This window comes from Sinocyclocheilus grahami, unplaced genomic scaffold (assembly GCF_001515645.1).
Source record: "Sinocyclocheilus grahami isolate Dianchi unplaced genomic scaffold, SAMN03320097.WGS_v1.1 scaffold1909.1, whole genome shotgun sequence".
Classification (NCBI taxonomy): Eukaryota; Metazoa; Chordata; class Actinopteri; order Cypriniformes; family Cyprinidae; genus Sinocyclocheilus; species Sinocyclocheilus grahami.
The window spans coordinates 14,216-23,656 of record NW_015507088.1 but is presented as its reverse complement, the minus strand read 5'-3'; positions in this window follow the sequence as shown (position 1 = coordinate 23,656).

The following is a 9,441-nucleotide window of genomic DNA, read 5'->3' as shown; positions in this document are numbered from 1 at the left end:
ACCATGAAACCGTGATATTTTTGCTTAAGGTTATCATACCGTCAAAATCGGCCCATGCCTATCCCTCACCTTTCTCATGATCATCCTTACCCCATGAGGTGAGATCTTGCACGGAGCTCCAGACCGAGGCCGATTTATGGTTATTTTGTATTTCTTCCATTTCTGAATAATCACACCAAGAGTTGTCTCCTTCTCACCAAGCTTCTTGTAGTAGGGTCTTGTAGCCCATTCCAGCCTTGTGCAGATCGACAACAATCTTATCTCTAACATCCTTTGACAGCTCTTTCGTCTTGCCCATGGTGGTGGGAGAGGTTGGAATGGAAGATACAGATTGTGTGGACAGATGTCTTATACACCTAACGAGCTGACATTAGGAGTAACTTCTTAAAGTGGCAGGACTAATCTGTGTTCCACATGGGCACATAACCAGTCTGTGGGAGCCAGAATTCTTGCTGGTTGTTAGAAGATCAAATATTTATTTCACTCACTGAATTGCAAATCAATCTCTAACCTTTATATAATGTGTTTTTTCTGGATTTTTTGGTTGGTATTCTGTCTCTATCTATTAAAATAAACCTGCCATAAAAATTACAGACCCTTCATTTCTTTGTAAGTGGATAAAAAAGTTGTTTCAGGGTCGGTATCATCTGAGGTGTCTTCATAGAGATCTTTTTTTTTTTGCAGGAAGGAGCACAATTGAGAACTTTTTCTAAAATTTTAGACATAAACGGAAGATTTGAAGTGGGTCTGTAATTTGCCAGTTCACTAGGATCTAGTTGTGTTTTTTCTCCATTTGCATTTCAGTCAAGCAGAGTACATCAAAACGATTATCTGTAATCATTTCATTTACAATAACTGCTTTGGGTGAGAGTGATCTCTCAACAATTATATAAAATGTCAATAATTATCAAAAATAAATAATCGTTTTCGTAATCATTACGTTCTCACCCCTTGGCGGGAAAATATACGAGCTGTGTGGAGGTTTGGGGAAATAGCCTACCTGTAATGGCACATCACGCACATGGGGTTATCTGACGGAGAGACGCAAAGCAGTTTAAAGTCTACACGGGTCCTGTTTGATAAACGTGCACCAGCAGTACTTAACATAACACTCGACCCATTATCTGACAGCAGCACTAATTTAATTCTGTACCAGACGAGAACTGTTTGACAAAGACCGCGAGTCGCGACTCGAACCGCACTCGCATTAAATCTATTACATCAGGTAAGCAAGATTATTTATTTGATCATGTAACACAAGCAATCAAACCATCATTAGGCATTCTAAGTTGGTGCTTTGAAGAAAAACAGACATGCAGCGCAACATGATAATTAACAGGAAAAAAGATGAGAATGCGCATCCTTTCTGTAAACAACACAACACAACACTTTAGCCAAGCATCTTCTGATCACTCTGCCAGGCTTTTGAACAAATGTGCATTGGCTAAATCACATCATACACACGCTTATAGTTCTTCATAAATGAAAAGAACATTCAAATACAAGCCTTTACTGTTAAATGCGATTGCCGTTATTACTGAATTTCATTAGTCCCAGTTTTGATTGATGCACGGCTGTTCACGGAAAAGTGAGCAAGACACCACAGTTACAATATCATGATTATGGTTAAATAAGGAAAGACATATAACCAAATCAGGCTACATTTATTTTCATACTAAATATCTCAACACACATCATTGGATATGACATTAAGTGCGACTTGTGTAGATTAATTTAGTAAAAAAAAGGCTTGCCTGCTTTCTTTGGGGTATATTTGTATACTTTTACTATCTAATCAATCTCAGCATGCATTAATTTTGTGTTGCTATATGTTTGCCCCACAAAGGTTAAATTATGCCTACGTCTTTCTGGAAGTGATCTGTTAATTCTGCTAAACTTGAATTAAAACTGAAACTAAAACTGAAACTAAACTATATAAAAACTAAATAAAAATGCGTTCACAAAATAAAAACTAAACTAAAACAAACAAAAATATGAATGAAACTAATAAAAACTAAACTGAATTTTATAGCAAATTTGAAAACTATATTAAAATAAAACAAATAAAAAAATGTAAAACTATAATAACCTTGCTCCCCACCAAAATGGAGGAAAGAGCGATGTTCATCGCTGTGACTCAAGTGAGTCATGACCCACTCACCTACGCGTGGGCATTCGTGCCACTCGCCCTCGCCAGCTCCCTCGATGGGGAGACCCTCGTGATGCTGTTCCAGCTCGGGGTCACTTATCATCAGTCTACTGAGCTCCCAGACACCACCAACCTCGACTGGAAGGAGGTGGTCATCCGTTGTCTGGACAGCCTCCGATCCCAATCCGGAACCCCTCCACCGGCCGTTCCACAGTCAAGCCCACCAGCTGCTCCAAAGTTAAGCCTGCCGGCCACAGCATTCTTAAGCCCAGCCGGCCGCTGCAAAGTCAAGCCCGCCAGCCGCGGCATTCCCAAGCCCGCCAGCTGTTCCTCAGTCAAGCCCGCCGGCCGCGGCTCAGTCAAGCCCGCCGACCACACCTTTCACCCCGAACCTAAAGGGGAATCTAAGGCGGAGAAGGTGGTTGGCTCCAGCCCCAGAGCTTGCTCCAATGTCGGCTCCAGCCCCAGAGCTCGCTCCAGTGTGGGCTCCAGGCCCTGAGTTTAGCCCAGAGAGGGCTCCAGTCCCCGAGTCTAGCCCAGATAAGGCTCCAGTCCCCGAGTGTAGCACAGAAAGGGCTCCAGATCCCATGTCGAGCCCAGGGAGGGCCATTGTTCCCGAGTTAGGCTTACGGAAGGCCTCTAAAGACGATATTCTCCCCAAGGATTTTTTTTGGGGGGGGGGTAGTATGGGTCCGTCCGTAGTGGTCAGGCCGAGTGACGAAGCCATGGCTTTCTGAGTGGCCTGCTCCGCCGTGGCCTCCTAAACTGTCTGATCTGCCATGGCCTTCTGAGCTGCCTGCTCCGCCAGGGCTCCCCGAGCTCCCTGTTCCGCCATGGCCTCTTGAACTGCTTGCTCCGCCCTGGCTTCTTGAACTGCTTGCTACGCCATGGCTTCCTAGTCTGCCTAATCCGCCATGGCACCCTGGACTGCCTGATCTGCCCTGGAAGTATTCCCCGTGTCCCAGTCCTGCACCAGCCTCCAGGGCGCCCACCCCAGATGCCAGACTCTGTTCCGTGTTTTGTGTGTGTTTTGTTCCCCACGTGCTCCATGTTGTATTTCTATGCCCTTATTTGGTCTTCCTGTTCCTGTCCTGATTATTTAATGTGTTTCCAGATGTTCCCCATTGAGTTTATTGATCCCAGGTGTGTCCCATTAGCTCCCTTATTATTTAAGCCATTTGTGGTTCCATGTTTCCTCGTCTAGTATTGTGAATGTCTGTATATGTCTACCTCCTTCTCAGCTATGTGTGTGTAGCGCCTCTCTAGTGTGCTAAACTATAATGAGGTGGCTATCCTGAATTCTTTAAATATATATCCAATCAAATAAGTGAGGTTTCTCTAATAATTTATCTGTGTTTGCCTTGTGTGGGTGTAATTACTAGCTTATTAAAGGAAATACTTTTCCCTCTTTAAATCACTATTTAAGCAGTAATATTTACACTGTAACAGGAAATTAAAGGTCTTTTAATTACTTTTCTCCTATAAACACTTTCACGTTTAACCCAAAAGTTTCTCTCTTTTCTTAATTAACTTAAGATATCAACAGAGTCAGTAACCACAAAGGTTTTATAAAAAATATACCAGATTTACTTAAAAGAAAAAAAAGTCACAAATTGAATATGTCTGGTCAAACTCACTTTTCTCATCACAAATGCATTTAAATTCACATTTAACACATAAGGGCCCAAGAAAATAAAATAGCCGGCAAAAACCTAGCTTAACGTGAAATACCCGTCAAATGTTCAAATGATGCAGGCCTGAATGTAGCTTGGGTACGTAGTAGCCTTAAACCCAATGGCTGCTTCACCACGCAGGCCAAACAAACAAGTGGTACCTTTACTCAATGTGAATGTAACCTCACGTGCACCAGATCAAAGGCGTCAGCCGCAGAAGACAGGACTGGAGGATTTGCGATGAAGAGAAAACAGTTGAAGAGAAGATTCACATCGTTGACAATCTCAGCAAAGTCCACTCTCGATAACACTATCCGGCTCCGGGAAGGTCTTTGATCATCGTCGGTCTCATATTCCCACACAGGCTTAACTAATCAAGGTCGCTAGCCGCTAGCTTGTCAGCAAAGTCCATGCAAACGCTAGTCACTAAATCAGCGCTAACTTAAACTTACATCTGTCGTAACTGTGATGAGTTTATCACTCAGACAAACAGAACTATCACCATTAACGTCTTTTATAAGAGTCCGTATTGAACACTTTCATTTTCTGGTGCCTTACATTAACAGTAACCGTCTTTTCCTTTCCGCAAAAACTCACTCCCCTCGTTTCTCCTCGCATTCTCCACTTCCCCTTTTCTTTGACCTTTCCTGTGATTGGCTCATACACAAAACTTTCAGAAATAAAATAAATTCACAAACATTTGTGTAACTCTTTCTTCCTATTCTCACAGGCATCTTTTAAGCATTTTCACATATATTATTACCCAACAAATATTTAACATTTTAAATGCTGTATACAGTAAATGAACATTTCTCCATAGACATTTCTCTCATTGAGCAAAATCATAACTTCTTTGCTGGTCAATGAATCTTAACTTTTTTAACCTTAAACTCTATTTAGTAAACTATGAAATTATTTATTCAAACTTGAATATGTTATACTACAGAACATATTTCAACAGGGTTACATGTGTTTTCCTGGTTCCCTTGACATTATTAAAATCTCCTGTGTTGATGTACTCTTCGTCTCCTCGCTCCACGCTCCCTCACAGTAGCAACGTGAGAGAATTGAACTTTTATTATAATAAAACGATACAGATACAGGAGAATAGAAACACCATTTCCCCTCAAACTACCCCCAACCCTGAGTTATACAAACCAAAAAAAATCCCCTCAATAAGTAATTATAGAGTGTATGTGAATTATGTACAAAATAAACTTTGAATCAGTTTAGAAAGAAGAAAAATAATCGCCCATGTACATTATACAGATTTACATCAGAAAAACAGGGTTACATGTGTTTTCCTGGTTCCCTTGACATTATTAAAATCTCCTGTGTTGATGTACTCTTCGTCTCCTCGCTCCACGCTCCCTCACAGTAGCAACGTGAGAGAATTGAACTTTTATTATAATAAAACGATACAGATACAGGAGAATAGAAACACCATTTCCCCTCAAACTACCCCCAACCCTGAGTTATACGAACCGAAAAAATCCCCTCAATAAGTAATTATAGAGTGTATGTGAATTATGTACAAAATAAACTTTGAATCAGTTTAGAAAGAAGAAAAATAATCGCCCATGTACATTATACAGATTTACATCAGAAATCAAAACATTACACATATAGATTATGTACATACATTGCGCATACTTGTACTTTTGATCAAAATCAAGCTACAATCATAAGTCGTCACCTTTATTTATATAGCGCTTTTATAAATACAGATCGTGTCAAAGCAGCATTACCGTATTAAATAGGAAAATAGTGTGTCAATAATGCAAAAGGACAATAATAAACACTCAATTTTCAGTTAAAGGACATCCTAATGAATAGATTGACTGACTACAGAAGAAGAATTCACATAATCAGAAAAAAAAAACGAATAAAAGGGTCCCAAGTTTCAGAAAATATGCTTGTATTGGCCTTTATTGTGTACCTAATTTGTTCCAAATGAATGAAGCTCATAACATCTCACAGCCAGTCATCAAAAGATGGAGGAAGATTTTATTTGCATAGCAGAATAATACGGAAAAAGAAGAAGCAAAAAAGCAAAACCGTTTGCAGAGCATCCGGGCAAACCTGAGACATTTGGAGGAAGTCTAAAGAGTGCAACCAAAGGACAAGGCTCGATCTGTTTCTTTGTCACAGAGGAAAAACATTTAAAAATTGATAGCCAAAAAGAAGTTATGGATGGACAGAACCAAAACATATGTATTAAGTTTACAGGGGCCTGACAACAATGATCACATATAGTATCAACATCCTGCCAAATCTTTGAGCCAACGCCCAACTACTGGCTTCCCAAGACGTCACTTCAATCACTACTGAACTTCCAGCCAATCAGCAACCTCGGGAAACCCCCTTTTCTGCAAGGACGACAAGGGAACCCCTTTACACAGGTCAACGGAAGCACCTCCAGATACTAGCTGAACTGGTGCATTTAATATTAATTTGAACCTCGTTGAGGAATTGAATGCGAGGGTTAATTAAGTGATTGATGGTTGTGCAGGTCTATGCAATTGCACATATTGCTGTAAACTTGGGATTTCACATTTTCATTCTCTTAAACTCATTCTTTCCTCACTTTCTCTCTTCCTGCAACTTGTGTGAATGTGTGAGAACGTGTGTTTATGGGTTAGATTAGTTTATATGCCTTAGATCTATCTAATAAAGCCTTATTTATATTGAAAAGAGAAGTATCTCGTGTTTTGTGCTTACAAGTTAATGTCTTAAACTGCCGATCTTGTTACCGTGCTAATTAATAGTGTTTTCACTATATTTTGGATATAAATATCCATTGCAGAGTTGATGTTATACGGCTCGTTCAATGAATCGCTGGCCGTCTCAGTGATCAGCCGTAAAACAGTGATTCGGTCCAAATTCCCTTTAAAATCTTAAATGATTCCCTTTGAGCTAAATTGACCTGTTTCCCTTAAAGCACCTTTAATGCTCAAACTGCAACATTACATATTAACTAACGTTAAAAAAGTGAAATCACAAAAATCACAACCCCTTTAAGAAATATCTATGAACCAAGATGGAGTGACCAGTTTCATTGTTTTACCACCCATATTTTGTTCTTGAACACTTTGTGCCCCTCTATTCCTCCTTTTTTAGGACCCCTGGTACCTCTATGCTTATCAGCTTGATATCAGAGTCTAAACTCTCTCTATATTTCACAGCAACTCCTCTCTATGCTAAATCCAGTCCGAGTTTTATATGATTGAGAAATCAAGCAAACACTTAACATCTTTCATAGGGTTTTTACTGGTGCCTATTAAAAGAAAACAGTGTGTTGTTAGTTTAACAGATTACAAAGAACTGCTATAAGACCAGCGAATTATTAAGTTGTAAATTAATATGACAAAGCACAATTTGAGGGGGTCTCCATAGTGATCATTGTATATGTAGTACCTGCCCACGAGGGAATAAATGAAAGTCTCTGATATCATCAGTCAGTTGAACATGTTTGTGCTGTTTTAGTGTCTCTCTCCTCATGCAGTGTCTTCCAGTCTGAGGATCTGGTGGGGCATCGGAGTTTTGACTCGGGATGCAGTTATCATTATAGCAAAAGTGTTCCCATGTGAACGGTTTGCTATTTTTAGAGGTAAATTTGTTAAAATAACGTACATTCACTTACTCACACAGCAATAACAGCATTCAAACAATATTTTTCTGTTCTACAGAGTGATGACACCCGAGGGTTTAGAGGTCTTCTCCGCATGAATTTACAGTAATTTCACCATCTGCTGGATTTGGTCTCTCCCCACATAAACACATCTGAGAAGAGCAATTACTGCCAGAGAGAGGCTCTCTGTGACGCTTCGATTCTTGGCCACAGGTAGGATATTGTGATTTTTAAGTACATAATATTATAAAAATGAACTTCTTGATGATATATTTTTGTAATCTCCAGGGGAATCATTTGCCTCACTAAGTTTTCAGTACAGAATGGGACGAACTACTGTTTCAAGCATTGTTCAAGAGACATGTGAAGTATTGTACCATGTGCTTAAGGAAAAGTATCACTTCAGAATCAGAATGAGCTTTATTTGCCAAGTGTGTGCAAACACACAAATTCAAATAAGAGAACCAATCAAAAGCATCAGAATAGCATCGCTTTACTAAACTGCATTTAAATGATAGAACGCATCGTCCACATAAAAAAACAGGAAAAGCAACAAATTAATTTCATTCAACATATCATAAAATATTCAGAAGTAACCCCCTTTGTAATCGTTACCATTTTGTAATTAAATTATGTAATGTTGTTACATGTAACTGGTTACTCCCCAACACCGAAAACAGGACAAACAAACAAAAATAGTAAAGGTACCAACAAGCTATGAACAGAGGCGGCCGTTTGTGGCGCCATCTTGAACATGATAGACGTCTAATGTACAGACTTTATGAACCCTTCATAAGGTTTTTATGCACAAACTTCAGAAACTAATCAAAGACAACATTAATCATGTCACAATTATATTTTTTTGATTCACAGATTTATGTGCCAAACGATTTCATGTAAATCATTCTTCTCCTGCTCTTTTTGTCTCTTTCCAGACTCCAGTGATTGAAACAGAGTGGAGAGATGTGCCTAAAGGATTCCAGGAAAGGTGGCAATTTCCACATTGCCTTGGGGCAATTGACGGAAAACATATCTTTCTTCCCCCAGGGAACAGCGGGAGCACTTTTAGGAACTACAAGTCTCGTTTTTCTGTCGTGAACCTATTCTGCCTGATCTGAGCATATCATCCTCTGTAAGCCTTATGAATACATCAGCACAATGTATTATAACTTCAGACTGAAATCTTGTAAATAGTCTATCGAATGTGACAACCAAAGTCAAGAAGAAATTCATTTTCTTATTTTTTTCATTTTATTATTAGCTGAAAACGGCCGTTTAAAGTAATCACTCAATCTTGTTCTCATTCATCACAATGCACAAGTTATTTTAGTCAACACAAACTAAAGTCTCGATCTCTGCAATGTATCACATTTCAAGCTGTCCCCCAGGGATAACAGATACAAACTTCATAAATCTAAAGATAACAAGATGTAATACAAGCTATATTTTTGAAGACATCTATTTAACATTATATTATTTATTCATTTATCAATATAATTTTCTTATGGCTCCCACATTCCATATAAAGTATTGCCTTTAACTTTTCGGAGCCAATACATAACTCAAATGTCTGAAAAATCTTTTCAGACAAGTGATCTAAATACAGTTGTACGTATCTGTTCTATGTATTGCCATCCGTCTAATCAACAGCATTGTCTCCTAATTTTGGCTTTGTTGGTGACTGACAATGCTTTTAAAAAGAGCAGCGCACTTGCTCTAACACAGCAGAGACAGAACAAAGCAAGAGTAGATTCATTTCAAAATGTCACTACATCCAAGTGAACAAATAATGGAAAATAGCCATTAGTTGAATTTGTACTAAACACTTGGCTGAAACATACTACTCTGCTGTTTCATCCATCCTGTCCAGATCAACTGGTATAGACAATGTGTTTTGCAAGGACTTCACCATACCAATTCTCTCATCTCAATTAGAAAATTATTCAATCTTGGAAGGACTGAGAATATCTTAATCTGAAAATAGGTAA